The sequence below is a fragment of the Rattus norvegicus genome, chromosome 15, assembly GCF_036323735.1.
Source record: "Rattus norvegicus strain BN/NHsdMcwi chromosome 15, GRCr8, whole genome shotgun sequence".
Taxonomy (NCBI): Eukaryota; Metazoa; Chordata; class Mammalia; order Rodentia; family Muridae; genus Rattus; species Rattus norvegicus.
This window is the reverse complement of record NC_086033.1, coordinates 101,834,849-101,851,009: the sequence shown is the minus strand read 5'-3', so window position 1 is coordinate 101,851,009 and position 16,161 is coordinate 101,834,849. Positions and strand designations below refer to the sequence as shown.

The window sequence follows — 16,161 nt, the reverse complement described above, 5'->3', positions numbered from 1 at the left end:
GAGGAGGGAAGGGGGTCTGTGATCAGGGTGTAAAGTAAATATATAAATTAAAAATATATATATAATTAAAAATATATAGTTTAAGAAAAAAATAAGAAAACTAGCTGAGATCAAGCTAGAGTTCTTGCCTTAACTTCCTTCCTCCAGTGATGGACTGTGACTCTGCGAGCTGAAGTAAATCCTTCCTCCTCCCCAGTTGCTTTTGGATGAAGTGTTCTATTGCATCAACAGAGAGCAAACGAGAATATCACAGGACACAATTTTCCCAGTGAAAAATGAGGATATACATCAGAAACCTTTATTTTTATTTAAAAAGTAAGACGGCAGATATGACTGTCACTGTGAGCTTCTCCGACCTATGTGTAGCTTGGGATTTACCCAAGGTGACAAGCAGGATAAGAGCCAACAAGGCAGAGACGGGAGAGCAGGGAGGCAGAGAGCCTGGTTTCTTGATAGCGTCACTGAGAGGACGAATGAATGGTCTCAGTCACCAGCTCCCAAACTTCTTTTCAGTGGGAGAATAATAGGCCTTTACTTGTTTAAGCTCATACTGTTGGGTTTTTGTTGCGTGAGGTCAAAGACGATCCTAACCGATACACTCTCAAGCAAATGAGATAAAAATAAAAAGAGCCTAAAGACCTTTTCTCAATTACTCGGTACCCAATATGCCCATAGATGAAACTTTTAATTATTTCTGTATACAATGGCAAAAGTCACACATATGCTTCCACTCCAATCCCCAGGGTCCATGAAATAAAATGAGGAAATATTTACATGTGCAGTCTAGCGCAGTGACTGTCCTAGTTTCCTTACTGTGGCTGTTATAAAACACCTTTGTGAAGATCGGTTTAGGGGAGAAAGGAGTTATAGAGCACACAATTTGGGGTTATGGTCTATCTGTGTAGGAAAACTGCAGGGGAGCTTGAACCGGCTGTTCACATCACACACACAGTTCAGAGCAGAGAGGGAAGAGATGAGTGTGTGATCATCTGCTTCCTTGCTTGTTCTCACATAGAAGTCCTCCAGTCTTACACAGGGCAGGACCCCAGGCCTAGGGAATGGTGACACCCAAAGCGAGCTGGATCTTCATGCATCAATTTTTGTTTGTTTGTTTATCTAGACCGTGTTTCTCTGTGGAGCCCTAGTTGTCCTGAAACTCACTCTGTGGACCAGTTGGCCTTTAACACAGAGATCTGCCTGCCTCAGTCTCCCAAGTGCTGGGATTAAAGGCGTGTGCTGCCATCACCTGACTCACATCGATTAATTTAATTAAGGAGGTCTTCCCTCAGACACATCCACAACCCATCCACAGTCCCTTACTTGAGACTCTCTCCCCATGTTGTCTTAGGTTGTGTCAAGTGGACAAATAACCATTTCAGCATCTGAAGAAGCTAGGAAATGTTCCGAATGAGTACTAATGAGTACAGAATTACTAGCTGAGACTAGGAACGTAAAACACATACATTCTACCCAAACACTGTCTGTAGGGAAGACATAGCCAGCCTCCTGATAGCTGTGTTCCTACATAGGAAAGGTCAACCACAAATCATCAGACACATGAAGAAAGCCATCAAACGAATGATAAGCCAACAGTAAATCTGATCAGGAGGAAGCAGAAGCAACATAAGGAACAGAAATACAAAAAGAAATAAAAAAGAACAGAAGACAAATCTGCTTCAGACTCTTTGACTGAAGAAGATAATATATACAGGAAATGAAAACAATATTATCTTTAAAGATAATGGAGAACATTTCAAGTTCTAAGGACTTAACTGTTGAAATAAACTCGCTAACAATATTTGAGAAATATCCAAAGAGTAAAAACATGGGAGGAGAAAGGAAAAGGCTAATTTTGAGACAAGAAGTACAAGGCAAAAAGAGTGAAGACATAGGGAGTAAGTTCAGGCAGGCATGATGTGCTTGGTGCGTGTTCTAAAAATCAAACGTGGAGAAAAACCGAAGATGAAGAAATTAGGAAAACTACGGCGGTAGCAGCAAAAACATGTGGTGATTCTCTGGAGCTGAAGGGAAGCACAGTACCTCAACTATCAAGGGCCCCCTCAGCAACGAGTAGAGGGCACAGGACATTCCCACTTCAGGACCATCATTAAAAATGGCAACGTTTAGTGAGAAGCAAAGAAGGGCTTTTACAGACAACAATTCTACATTTTCTCCAGCCTCCTTGTAAGTAACCCTAGAAATCAAGAGGCAACGGGTGATGCTTTCAAAGATCTATTAAAATGGATTCCTGTACCCAACACTGTGAAATTTATTTTTTGCCTATCATTTTTGAGAAGCATTTTGAAAATATGCTCCAGTCAAATGAGGACACAAACCCAGGGAAGAACCAGATGTGAACACGGCAGTCCCGGGAAGAAAGCTGCACAGGAAATAACTGCTCCCAGCCTGTGCAAGTGCATTAAGGGCCCATTAAAGGAATCAGACTGGATGGGTAGAGAAATTGAGCATGGGAAGGAGGAGGTAATTTGGTTTGTTTGTTTGTTATTCGGGCCTGTGTGGATGTACACATGCCATGGGTGTGATGGTCACAGGACATCTCGTACTCGTCTTCTCCTTCCATCACGTGGAGTCCGGGAACGGAGCTCAGACTTGGCTGTAAGCCTTACCACATCTTACTAGTTGGAACTTGATGATTTAGGAAACTCAGAATAAGGACTAAACATTTCAGGTTCATAAAAGGGAAAAAGATCAACACAAAAGAAATGAGAGCCTAAATGTGAAGCCAGTGGTCCCAACAAACATAAAAGTCAGTAGACTTCATGAAGAAAATACCATATGGCTTCCAAGTAGGGTGAGTAGAGAGATGAGGCACACGAGAATACTCTAGGGAGGAAGGCGGTTCCTCTCTCAGCCAGAAGAGTCTGTCAAAAGTGCACGGAGAACCAACAGCTGCACAAAGCAGACAGAAATGTAGCAAGCTTTGCAATTAATCACAAAGTGTCATAAAGATGGTTTCATTGCAACAATCCTTCCTGGGGGGAGTTGGGAACGTGGATTCGGAACTACAGAGAAGGAAGTAAAACCCTACCAGGCCACTAGCATCTACACCAAACAATTAAAAACCAGAACACAGGGCTGGTGAGATGGCTCAGCAGGTAGAGGGACTTGCTGCCAATCTGAGTTCTAATCCCAGGACCCACAAGGAGGAATAATAGAACCAACTCCTTCAAGTTGCTCTCTGACCTACACGAATGTATACCACCGCCCTCATACACACTACATATATATATATATATATATATATATATATATATATATATATATATATATATATATATAGCACATTGTAGGTCACAGAAATTGGGAGGTAAAGATTAGGGAGACAATGGAGAGGGGAGAAGAGCCAAGTCAGGAGACACGGTTCACTGTTTCCAAGAGACAGCAGGGGCAATAGACCTCTTAAGCACACTGGCTAACTCCCAGAACGAAGTCAATGGAGACTTAAGTGAAGACAGAGCTTAAATATGGAGACCTTAAGTGAAGACAGAGCTGGAGAAATGAGGAGATGGAAGAGAAAAGCATCTTAGAAGCAGCCACTAGAGTAAAAGTAAAGATGGATTAAAATGGCTGTATCTCTAGTGAGGATGGGAAGGGCTGGGACAGAATTTAATCTTTCCATTATAAGTTCTTTGTACTATTTGATTTTCTTAGCTATATGCATATATCTCTTTTACTTTAATTAAAATTCTTTCCACATAGAAATTCGCCACAGGAATCGAGCCCAGATGATTAGATCGATTTAAATGAATTTGAAGCAATGTGTTATTTGGTGTAAAAATATTTTCATTTATTGAGATGGCTTCCCCAAGGGAAGCGAACATTATTTCAAAGAATTCAACGTCTTCATAAAGGATGTTTCTAATCATAACAATATCCAATTTCTAATTACTTTCTTCTTTTGAAAGGACTACTCCTGGTTAGTTGAATTTGAGGCACTCAGAGTACAGTTGGGGAGTTTTCAAAAAGAAAAGATTTCTCCAGATACATGGTTCTTGTATGCATAACGTTATCAAGCATATATTTTGCCCAGCAACCACCACCCCAACACACACACACACACACACACACACACACTCACACACACACAGTCACACACACACACTCACACACACACTCACACACACACTCACACACACACATACACACACTCACACTCACACACACACATACACACACACTCACACACACACTAGACACACACTCACACACACTCACACACACACTCACACACACACTCACACACACACACACACACACACACACACACACACACACACACACACTGGTCTCTTAAAATTCTAACTGTGCCTTTAGTTGATAAGGAACTAAGTGGAATTTAAATCATCGAGGTTTAAGGTGACCAGCCTTGTGCGTGAACTTGGAACACTGAGGTAGTTCTTGCCCTTAGGTACAGAGACATTGACACTTCCCCCGCTCTCTCTCCAAGCTCATGCCTGGCAGAGACCAACCACAGGTCAGGGCTCAGTTCACACATTCTTCCCAATGCCACAATCCCTCTGCAGTCTCCCTTGAGCATGAACAGCCACCTGCTGCTGTATTGTGGCTATTCCTACTCCACCTCGAAGGTGGCAGGGTTACTGTGAGCACCGTCCAAGGCTCTTCTTCCCTGGACCATACCTGGTTTGAATAATTGGGGAATCTTAAAACAATGAAGCCAAACTGGAAGAAATGGATCATTTCATGTTTGCCTCACGGGTTATAGCCAGGCCCTGGCCCCAGCCCCGGGGCTGGCTCTTCATCTGCTGAGGTGTGAGCATGCAGTCTCATACTCCTGCTCCCAGGAACAGGGGCTAATCCCACTCCCTTCTTTACTGTGTTGGAGCGTACCCCTTCAAACCATGAGCTAAAATAGGTGACAGAGACCAATGCCCTGGTCTAACATAAAGCTACCAGAACTTTCTATTCTAATAATAGAATTATTATTATCTAGAATTATAGAAATAATTATCTATTATTTCTATAATAGAAAGTATTTTAAAATACTTTCTATTTTAAAACCCTGCTCCATTAACCATGGTTAATGGTTACAGAACGGAAATATCCACCTCTCTGTCTCTCAAAGGCCTAAAATTGAAATTTAGTCACATAGACAATGACATGACATGCATTACATTCCTATAGGTGTGGACCGAGTCATCTTGGTACACCCGAGGGCTTGTCTGGAATCTCTGAGGATCCTTGCAGTATGAAGAGGGCTAGAGACAACTCAGTAGAGCAAAGGCCTATGGTGAACCAGAGAGCAACAGCGGTATGGCTCTTGGAAGTCACTGCCAGGGGTCACGTGAACACTAAGGAAGGGTTCGGCTTCCCAGTGAGACACAGAGTGATGGAAAGACTGTGTTAATCCCTGCTGCAGTTTTTGGAGATGACATTCGGGGCTTTGATTCCAAGGAGAATACCCAGAGGGTAGAACATCAACAACTTAAAGAGTAGACCTCCATCTTTTATTTGATGGCTGGCTGCCCCCCCAACCCCGCACCCCCGCCACCTCTGCCCCGAGTCTAGACAAGCTGGTAGGTATTGCTGTGCAGGTCTTTGGAGCTCATGGCTAACTCCAAGTAGTCTCTGCTCTCTCCTCTCTCAAGAACCTTCAAACCCCAACGGAGTCTAGAGGAAAGAGTCAAACAACACAAGGTGAACCCAATACACTGCAGGGACCAACAAGAAGAGAAGGAACATAAGCAGCGTCTGCAAATGAAACAATAAGATAGTATGTTTCAAAAATTACAATTAGTATGAAGGGATTGAGTTCTTTTTAAAGTGAAAGGCAATTCTGTAGTGGATTTACATCACAATCCAGTTCTATACTGTTTATGAAAATTGTCTTCACAATAACTTCTAGACAGCTGGTGAGTCTGCTCAGCGGGTAAAAGCAATTGCCGCCAATCTATTGACCCCAGTCGAAACCTATGGAAGCACAAAAGAAAGAATTGACCCCTCCCAGTTGTCCTCTGACCTTCACATGGACACTTACTACGCCGTCTGTGTACAGGCCCACTCACATAAGGGTAAATAAACTACTATTAGCAGCTGAAAATAAAGGCTTAGGAAATATAAACCCAGAAAACAGCAAGGAGAACAAGGTGACGTGGACACGCAGTCAGACACAATTGAACTCCCCGTGAAAGCACTGAAAGGAACGCTGGAATATTCCATTTGTCGTAAGTGCAGTAAGCCCAAAGTTGGAATGATCTCCAAACTTTCTTACATCAGATGGCGTAGTGCAGGAAGATTGGTAAGAGTAGGAGAGAGAGGGGATCCACAGTTTTTACTCACTGCCAGGATATGAGATGATGCCTCGTTTTATAAAGGATGCTTGGAAGAATGGAGATGGTAACAGGGAAGTGGATTTTTCCCCGAGGTAAGAGCATTTAGGAATTGCTTGACACTCCAGTAAGCCTGACGCTGATTGGTTGATACGAAATGCAGTAACCAGAATGAAGTTGTTCATTGGCTGGCTTTCAGAACGCACTTTACGGGTGCGAAATTGTCAACAGTTTACTAGGAGGCATATAATAAGCCCAGTCCTGGAGCAACTGGATGCTGTAGCCAAGGAACACTTGCTTCTTGTGTGTGTGTACATGCATGTGCAAGTCTATATCGGTGTATATGCATGCACCGGAAAGTCAGAGGACATGATGACCTTCTCTAACACTCTCTACCTTATCTCTTTCCGATGGCATCTCTCACTGAACCTGGGCTAGCAGCCAGCAATCCTAATGCTCCTCCTGTCTCCGTCTTCGCCAACCCTGGAGTTACCCAAGCATGGGCAAGCTTAGCTTGTTGACATGGGTGCTAGGAATCTGAGTTCAGCGAGCGCTCTTCCCACTGAGCCATCCCCCCACAACCAGTTCTTTCCTATAAGAAGAGAAAATCTCATCCTCAGGCCCCTGCCTGCAAGAAACTCAGACAGTAGCAGCAGGAATGAGAAAACATGCAACTGTCATATAAAATAATGGCATGTGTTCTGCAATGAATGCTGAGGTTTAAGTCTTGGAATCTGGCCTTGAATGGTGGCCATGTGACTTTGGGAAGTCAATCAATTCTTCTTGGTGTGAGTTTCTGTAAAAAGCTTGACAGTCTCTGCTGGGAGATGAAATGGTTAAGAGATACACAGTGTCCCGTGGCGACACTGAGGTCTACCGATGGCAAGTGAGATCTGTGTATCGTGTGAGTGCATGAACTTGTGGGTGCAGATATCAGGAGGGAACACTGTGCGAATAGAACTTAAAACAGAACGTTGGGGACTTGGGTAAGAAAGGGAAGTTGAGGCATAAACTACAGGAGGATGTAATGACTCAAGTATCAAACGTCCCCTGAAGATTCTTGGGGTACACACTCAAGAGTGGCTGACCGGTGGCAGGCACTCTTTAGAGATGCTGTGGGGACTTTGGGAGGTGAGGCTTAGCTGGCCAATGTAGGTCACGAGGGCATGCTTTGGAGGTTAGTCCCACAGAGTAAACAGCCTTCTCCATTTGCTTCTGCCATTGTGTCCTGTCCAAGCTCTGAATCCTGGAGCCAGGATGGAAATAAGTCTTTCCCTCCTACACCTGTTCTGTCAGGCTTTTCAGTCACAAGGGTGCCGCCAATGTAGCTGCTGCACATGAAACATGAAAGAACTTTTTTTTTAAGGATTAAAGAGGCAGAGCAGAAGCAGCCGGGGATGAGGGAGACACCACAGGTGTTGAAGAGTGGCCCAGCAGAGGTCAAAGGTGGCTGGGAAGAGGTCTATGGCCGGGACCAGAGCATATCACTGAACCGAGCATGGTGGGGGTTAGGGATAAAGCCTATGGAGTCAGATGCTGGGCAGAGCAGGGAGGGACAGGAAGGCTAGGGAGCTCCAGAAGATAAGGGAGTGGAACCAGAAAGGTCAGCTCAAGGGAAGGTCTGAATTTTAAGTCTAACAGACGAAAAGGAACACCGCTAATCAAGGTTTTTCTGCAGGAAACTCTTCGGAGATTTAAGACCCCCATGGATTAGAATCTAAAGCAGCCGTGGTCCCCAGGTGTGAGTAAGACGATCCCTCAATGAAGACGAAACTGTCACCAACCACGGGACAGTGAGGACAGGAAGCCACAACAGGGAGCATATGGGAAAAGACGGTGTGTCTAGAAGATGCCGTAGTGACTGAAGGACAGTCAGAGAGAAGACACAGGCAACCAGAGGTGGTAAATAACCGAGGCACAGCAGCGTCTGGTCAGGGGAGGCTCATGCACCACTCCTATTCAGGAGCCCACTGCAAAAGCTTCTGTTTTGTTCCCGGCGCACTTGGACAGAAAATGAAGGCAGGGTGGCCTCTCAGGCCTCTCAAGGTTAGACGTCTGAGAGCGCCCCCTTCCTGCAGCTCGCTGAGCATATGGTCACTTTGTTAAGTTGCACTTCTGTTGAGCTAACTTGGAGATTTCTGCCTTTGCTGAAAGGACAATGGGAGAGGAGGGCCGGACTTTTGCTAATCAGTCATTCACACAGACATGTGAATGGATCATTGATAAACAGTGGGGGTGGGGTCGAATCAACATCATCGGAGGGTGGGACCGCCTCCAGGGAAGGGAGCCAAAAGGAAAGGCTGAGAGGCTGGTTGGGGCTAGCTCCTGTCTACCCTCAGGAGTAAAGAACAGCTCTACAGGCCTTAGAAAGAAGAGGCCATGGAGAGAGACATGTGAGGATGCTGGGGATTAGACTTTCATCTGATGATCACTTTGCGTATGTTCACGTGGGGTGCATTGTGTGAGTGTATGTGTGTGTGTTCACGTGGGGGTGCATGTGTGTGAGTGTGTGGGTTCATGCGGGGGTGCATTGTGTGAGTGTGTGTGTTCACGTGGGGGTGCATGTGTGTGAGTGTGTGGGTTCATGTGGGGGTGCATTGTGTGAGTGTGTGTGTTCACTTGTCTGTATAAGTATGTATGTGTCTTCATGTGGGGGTGCATGTGTGTAAGTGTATGAGAGTGTGTGTGTTCATGTGGGGATGCATGTGTGTGAGTATGTGTGAGAGTACGTGTGTGTATAAGTATGAGAGTGTATGTTCAGGTGGGGGTGCATGTGTGAGAGTGTGTGTGTTCAGGTGGGGGTGCATGTGTGTGCATCTGTAGGAGAAACACCAGAAGGTCAATCTTAGATATCGTTCCTCAGGATTGATAGGGCCTCTCACAGGACTGTAAGGCTCAATGATTCGGCTAACGAACCCCAAGGATTCTCTCCTCTCAGTACTAGAATTACAAACATGTGCCATCATGTCTAACTTTGTGTGTGTGTGTTGAGGTTTGAGCTCAGGTCGTCAGTCTGGGGCAGAAAGCACTTTGCCGACTGAACTGTGTCTCCAGACCCTGATGAACTTCCTATCTTATTTCAATGCTGCAGGCAGGCTGGACGGTTCAAGGGCTTAGCCTGTCATCCTTTAGGAAAGGAGGGGCTCTTCTATAGCCTCTTTTGCCTGTGTTAGCATTCTGTCTAAGCTCCGCCCCACAGTTACCTGGCAACAGCCAGTTATGCTCCGCCCTACAGTTACCTAGCAACAGCCAGGTATGCTCTGCCCTACAGTTACCTGGCAACAGCCAGGTATGCCTGACACTATGAAAGGGGCTGCTTGCTCCCCCTCTTTCTTGCTCTTTTGCTCTTGCCTTCCTGTCTCTGCTCGGTCCTCCCATTCCCCTCCCACCTCTCTCCACGTGCTCATGGAGGGCCTCCTGTTCTCTTCTCTTCTCTTCTCTTCTCTTCTCTTCTCTTCTCTTCTCTTCTCTTCTCTTCTCTTCTCCTCTCCTCTCCTCTCCTCTCCTCTCCTCTCCTCTTCTTCTCTTCTCTTCTCTCCTCTTCTCTCTTCTCTTCTCCTCTCCTTCCCTTCTCTCTCCTCCCCTCCCCTCCCCTCCCCTTCCCTTCTCCTCTCTCTCTCTCTCTCTCTCTCTCTCTCTCTCTCTGTCTCTCTCTCTCTCTCTCTGCCTCTACTACCCTCTTGACCCCCTTCCCCATCCCATGCTCTGAATAAACTCTCTTCTGCACTATAGCATCATGTGACTGGTCCCTCACAGGGAAGGGATGCTACTGAGGCACTCCCTTGCCCGCACCTCACCACACCCCCACAAAACATATCCCTCCTTTCTTTATCTTTTTATAAACACATCAGCATGACACAGCAGGATGTACGTAGGCAAAAAATGTAATGCACGTCACAAAGGGGAGCCACACGTGATACAGTTGACAGAGTCAGATGAGATGGGTAAAATTGATTCCAACGGTATTTTATTTAATCATGCAAAACTAAAGCACCACTTAGACACAGAATCAAAATGCAAAAACCTTGACATGCCCTCCCTTTTGGTATTAACTTTTCAAAACACGCAACCTGTATGACAGTATTCCTCAGCTTCATCTACTCATGTCAGGAACATGTTGGACATACTCGGCTTGCTGCCGCCATCTTGGATACCACCGGGCAGTTTAACACACGCCTGCATCAAACAGGTAATGTGGACAAGATGCACATGGGGTAATTAACAAAGGGAGGGGCTTAAAGAAGGCTGAAGTTGTCAGGTTGAGGAATTCATGAAGGAATTTAGGACGGAGCTTGGGATTAGGATGAGAGCAAGGAAGGTGGGGTCAGGCTAGTCCTACACAGAAAGGTCTCCAGGATGCTGGGCGAGAAGGCACCGAGACGGGGAGAAATCACTGCCCAAGAGTAAAAGGGAACAGAGTCGAGAGTCCCACCGGGGTGTCTGGCGGCTGCACACCGCTGTGTCACGCTCACCGCCTTTGGATGTGGTTTCCAGACCCCAGGCTTTTCTGCATTCCCCCCAACGGCAAGGGAAGAAGCCAGGCTGGGTTGACCTGTAATGGTACAACTCTGGTTGTCTATAACCGAAACTTTGAGGTTTCAGATTGGTTCTACCTTTTGCCTCCAACAGCATTTTATGAGGGAGTCTGAGAGGGGAACACCACACACACACACACACACACACACACACACACGCACGCACGCACCACACGTGTGCGCACACGCACAAAGGAAATTTCCTCGCAAAACAAAAACAGTACTTTTCAGAATTTACTCTGCTTTCAGACTCCTTCCATCGAGCGCCTTATTCATTTTGATTTATTCCCATCCATAAGCAGACTAACGCTTCTCCCCGCTTTTATTGTTCTTCAAGAATAGGCTTTCTATTGGAGGGAAATGCCGTCTCTGCGACCACCACTTTGCCCACTGCAGATCTTCATTAACCTACAGCCGCAGAGCAGGCTTTTAGCAGCGAGCACTTTTGATGGGAATTGAATTTGATATTGCATTATGGGTGTAGGGCGCCTCACAATAGACTGTGTTCTTTCTTGTGACTGAGCACAATCAGAGGGACCCAATTAAATAATTTAGTGCCATAATGGAGAACAAAAGTGGACGAGGGCTTGTGGAGAGGGCTCCGGCAGTGCGAGTTCTCCCTTTTCTGTATCATGTTAATTAATTTGCCTCAAAAAACGAAAAGAAAGAGCACAATGTGGAGGAGCGGAGCTCCCTACAAGATGGAGATGCACTGCTTTCATAAGGCCTCTGCAGCAAATGGACCCAGGAAATGGCAGGACACGGGGTCTTAGGGCTGTGGTAACAGGCTCCTGACCTGCTGGCTTAAGACCACACACTAGTGTATCACCGGGCTGGATTCTTCAAATCAAGGACTCAGAAGAGCCATGATCGAACTGAGATTCTGGGTAGAACCCTCCCTTGATTCACTCCAACTTTTGGTGGTGGCCAGCAGTTCTCTCCACCTTGACTGGTAACTTCTGTGACTAGTCTTTGCCTCTGTTGTCGTCTGGCATTTAACCCCAAATCTAACCCCAACTCTAACCCAACCCTAACCCTAACCCTGACCCTGACCCTGACCCTGACCCTGACCCTAACCCTAACCCAATCCTAACCCTAATCCTAACCCTTAACCCAACCCTAACCCCAACCCCAACCCCAACCGTAACCCTAACCCTAACCCAACCCTAACCCTAACCCCAACCCCAACCCCAACCCTAACTCTCTCCCGCCACAAGTAGGGCTTACTTGGTGACGTCATAGTAACTAGATTGCACCTGAACAGATCCTGTTCCCACATAAGGCTACATTCCAGGCACTGGGTTAGGACAGAAACATACCATTGGACAGGACACAATGATCAGTGACAAAGCCCAATCTCCGTGCTTTCACACAAAGGTGATTTTCTTCTGAATGATCCTTGGGTTGATTCAGGCGGTAGTGCTTTCTGTGCCGATGAAGAGGAGATCCGGACCCCTCGTCATCATATGGCAAATAGTGTATCTTTACACCATGGCTGTGGGGGAGAAATGAACACAGCAACCTAAGAGACTGTTGCGTAGAAACTGACGCAATCACACGTAGTGTATCAGGAAGCCTGACCCTCAACTCCAAATCACCCAAGGCTTGTTCCGGCCCGCACACTAAAACATCATCCTTGTTCCTGTAATGGACTCTCTTCCGCTGGCAGAACCAACTGGGGGTGCTCGGCTCAGGCACATCCATGCATGGGAATCTCAGTGATCACCCACAGAAGCTCATCCCATTCTGGGAACTGTGGGAAATACTGCATCTAAGAGGATGACACTAAACAGAGGCAGGTGCAAAGTTTGTCATGTAGTACAATTATGTCACACTGCCCCCAACAATAAGGTGGTCACCTTCTCTTTATCTAAGACCTAGGTGACAATCTCTATGTACAGCTCGCCCAAGAATGCCTATTTCTAATGCTTAGATAAATGAATTGTTCCTGTGCATTAACAACAAAGGGGGAACGGTCATTTTCATGCGGGTTGCAGCTCGCTCATTAGAATAGACTGGCTGGCCAGGGAGCCCTAAGAATCCACCTGCTTCTGCCTTGCCCGAGCTGGGATTACAGGCATGCATCACTCCACCAACCAGACTCTTCTTGCATGGGGTCTAGGGATCAAACTCTTATGATTGCAAAAAGACCTTTACTGACTTGTCCTCTCCCCCAAAGTCTTCCACATATGCAGAGGAACCATACTCAAGTGCACAGTGTAATGGCCTTGAGTTTGCTCAAGGTGTGTGTGTGTGTGTGTGTGTGTGTGTGTGTAACTGTCCTCACCATCCATTCCCAGAACCCTCTCACCATCCCACATGGGAACTCTTATGATTAAAAGACCATCCCCGCCCTCTTCCCTCCAGCCCCTGGTCACCACCACACTACTTTCTGTCTTTGAGGGAACAATGAAGGTACCTGCCGTGGAAACCCCTGCCTTGGTTATGCTGTGGTACAGGAGAGCTTTCTCATCCCCAAGTTCCTCTGATATTTGAGTGGAGAAAGAATTTCCCTTCCTATAATTGCAGCGTTGGGTGAGAAGCCAGGGTGGGGATCAAGGGTAGAGGGGGTACACAATAGAATTCTGTACTGCCTAACATGAAGTCAGAGAGCTTCACAAACGCAGGACGCTAGTAATTCTTGACTCTGAGATTCCCAAAGTGGAGAGCACTGCAACCAAGTCCGGGGAGTCAAAGTTGGAAGAAGGAAGCTTGAAGTGAACCAGTGTTATTCAGACTCTTCTGCATTTGGGGGGTAGGGTGGGTTGGAGGAAACTTACATCCTTTTCCACCTCTCTTGGGAATGTAATTTAGGTAACCAGGCCTTTATTCCATTTAGGAGGGCGCCTCAAAGCTACCATCCATTTCAAGAAATATTTACCTTGATGTCACTGCCCTTGAACTTGAGAGAGAAATTGTCTTAGGCCATAGCATGCCTTCTGGTCACCTGCACAGAGGATGACTTCAGTCAGGTTTTCATTCCAGACAGCTTGGAGGATTTGAGTACCCTGTCTTCTGATGGTATTTCCCAAGCAGTCCCTTCAGTCATCTTCAAGATATACCTGGGACTACACTTTTCAGAGTGGGCCTCTGTGATATTCTGGTAATTCAGCAGCGGAGACCAAAGGCACCTGCAGCCTGCTTTATCCAACTCGGTCTGTATGGTCTGGTTCCATAGATGGGTGGGTCCCTCTACCCTCTGCAAAGTCCAAGCATGGAATGAGCCTCTGTCACTTCCTCGGTCCCCTTGAGATGCTTTGTAAGTCACTGTTATTAGCACCATCCACCCTGGCGGCTCTTTGCATCCAAAGTGCAGCACGCTGTAGTCTAGAGACGCTGGATTTGTGGTTCCCTCTCGAGAGGAGGGAGAGAGACGAACGCCTCGTGCATACCTTGCTCGGGGCTTTTTAAATGCCTCCAATAAGGTGGTGGAGTGGTGGGAGGGGCAAAGTGGGGGGAGGAAGGAAAGAGAAGCACAATCTCCATTTCTCCATATTCGCAATTAATTCTGCCTAGAAGTATCACTCTTCTTAGCGGCGGTTAAAGAAGGCCTTGACGGGAGCACAGCAATTTCTAACTAAACTAGAGGATAATTAGAAATGCCCTGTAGCGGGCAAGTCAGTGCTGCGATTTATTTGCTGTTTATTACCGAGTCCCTGCCCCTTGGGTGTAATGACTGTAAAACCGTGCAGGCAGCTTCTCTGGGTTTGATTTAGTGGCGTAAATGGTGCTCAGAGAGTAGATTAAGCTGGAAACTGATCAAACCTTATTTGCAATCCGATTATACAAACTGCTCCCCCCGCACTGACCAAATTGAAGTAATTTCCCTATAGAAACGTTACACTCACTTTGGTGTAAAAATGATTAACATTTCCTGACTGTAGGTCAGCCTTTCACTTCCACCGTAATCCTTTATCAGGCAAAATGCCCATCTTCCTCTTAGGTTCGTCTTGCTCTTGTCCTGCCTGGTATCCAAGCAAAGCATGGCAGCTGGACCCAATTAAAAAATTATAGCAAACTCTCAGGCTCTCAGTGATGAATCCTGACGGTCAGTAAACACTGGGAGAGGAGGACGAACGGCGTATTTTCTTCTAGTTTGACTGCACAACATTATTGACTTGTTTAATGACCTAACGGAGAGCTCCTCTTCAGACCAATGAGAAGATATCCCTGTCTACTTGGGAAGGGCAGTGGAGGGTCTCAGAAGCAAGTGTCATTAAGCTCAGATGGCTGGATTTACGGTGACTTGTATCTGTCACCAAGCCATTCTTTCAGAAGTACTTAAATACCAGTGGCTATTATTCATCCTTCTTTTAAATAACCATCCACAACACAGGGTATGCGGGTTCCCCCTCCCTTTGCCCTATCAGCACTTCTGGCTGTGAAAATAATTTTCTTACAATTGGCCTCTGGTAACGAAATGCCACCAACTCCACGCCGAACTCTGAAAGCAAACCCTGGGCTCCTCGCATACTTTTGTGACAATCAAAGAAAATATTTGAGTCTGAAATTCATTATCATAGCCTAACTCCAGGACCCGCAATAACATGTTTGTTGTACAACATATTTAAGCTGATTTTCTTCAAACATTTCTGGCCTTAACCCTTGAGAAACCACCCAACCTCAACAAACGTTCCCAGGCCTCAGCTGGATAATTGAAAAATGTGGACAGAGGGGCTGGTGGTTTCCGCGAGTATTCCTAAGTGGCTCCCGGAGATGCAGATGGCATTAAATCGAAAGGGACGCGTTCGAATAAATTCTTTCTGGGCATTTTTGGGTGAACCATTAAGTAGTACATCAGTTCTATCCAAAGCCAGATAGATTTGGAAATGGAGACCGGCTTCTGAGTTTTCTCCGGACCAGAAGGGATGTTCTGTGTGTCGCAGGTAGGGAGTTTCAGGGCGGCAAGCCACAAAGCTGTCGTCTAGGTTGATGATTCTTGGTGGAATTTATACCCCCACGGAAGGTGAGGAAATGACGTCACTCAGTCGGACCCAGTTTCCGGTGCAGGGGTGCGTGCTGGTTTCTTTCTAGGCATTGAGGAACCTTTTAGAGGCGATTGTAGAATGTTGAGGAACCAGACTTGCCGTGACAAAATGGCCAGCGTTAATGTCACCAATGAGATGTCGGTGAATGGATAACGGGAAACCTGTCACTCACCTCCTCCCTTTATGCAAATGGTTTCTTCAGGTAGAAATTAGGTCTCCCCAAAGCCTTACAACGTAATCTTCATTTGTATGTCAGAAAAGCAGCAGTCTTTTAAAAAGTCTGAGGTAAATCACAGTGAAATAAAAATGGACTCATCTGACCTATTCATA

General features: G+C 46.1%; 1 long non-coding RNA gene across 4 annotated transcripts; it reads right to left on the bottom strand.

The window, feature by feature from the left end:
- Window positions 1-5,536: 5,536 nt before the first annotated feature.
- On the bottom strand, window positions 5,537-15,817 carry LOC134482021 (uncharacterized). Of its 4 annotated transcripts, none has more exons than XR_010058059.1 (3): window positions 13,725-15,816; window positions 12,163-12,338; window positions 5,537-5,649 (listed from the first exon to the last, which is right to left on the bottom strand). It is a non-coding gene; the product is annotated as an uncharacterized LOC134482021 (long non-coding RNA). The 4 variants fall into 4 exon arrangements; XR_010058058.1 differs by having other exon boundaries at window positions 5,543-5,730; window positions 13,725-15,817; XR_010058056.1 differs by lacking the exon at window positions 5,537-5,649 and adding an exon at window positions 5,737-10,860 and having other exon boundaries at window positions 13,725-15,815.
- Between the last annotated feature and the right edge of the window lie 344 nt (window positions 15,818-16,161).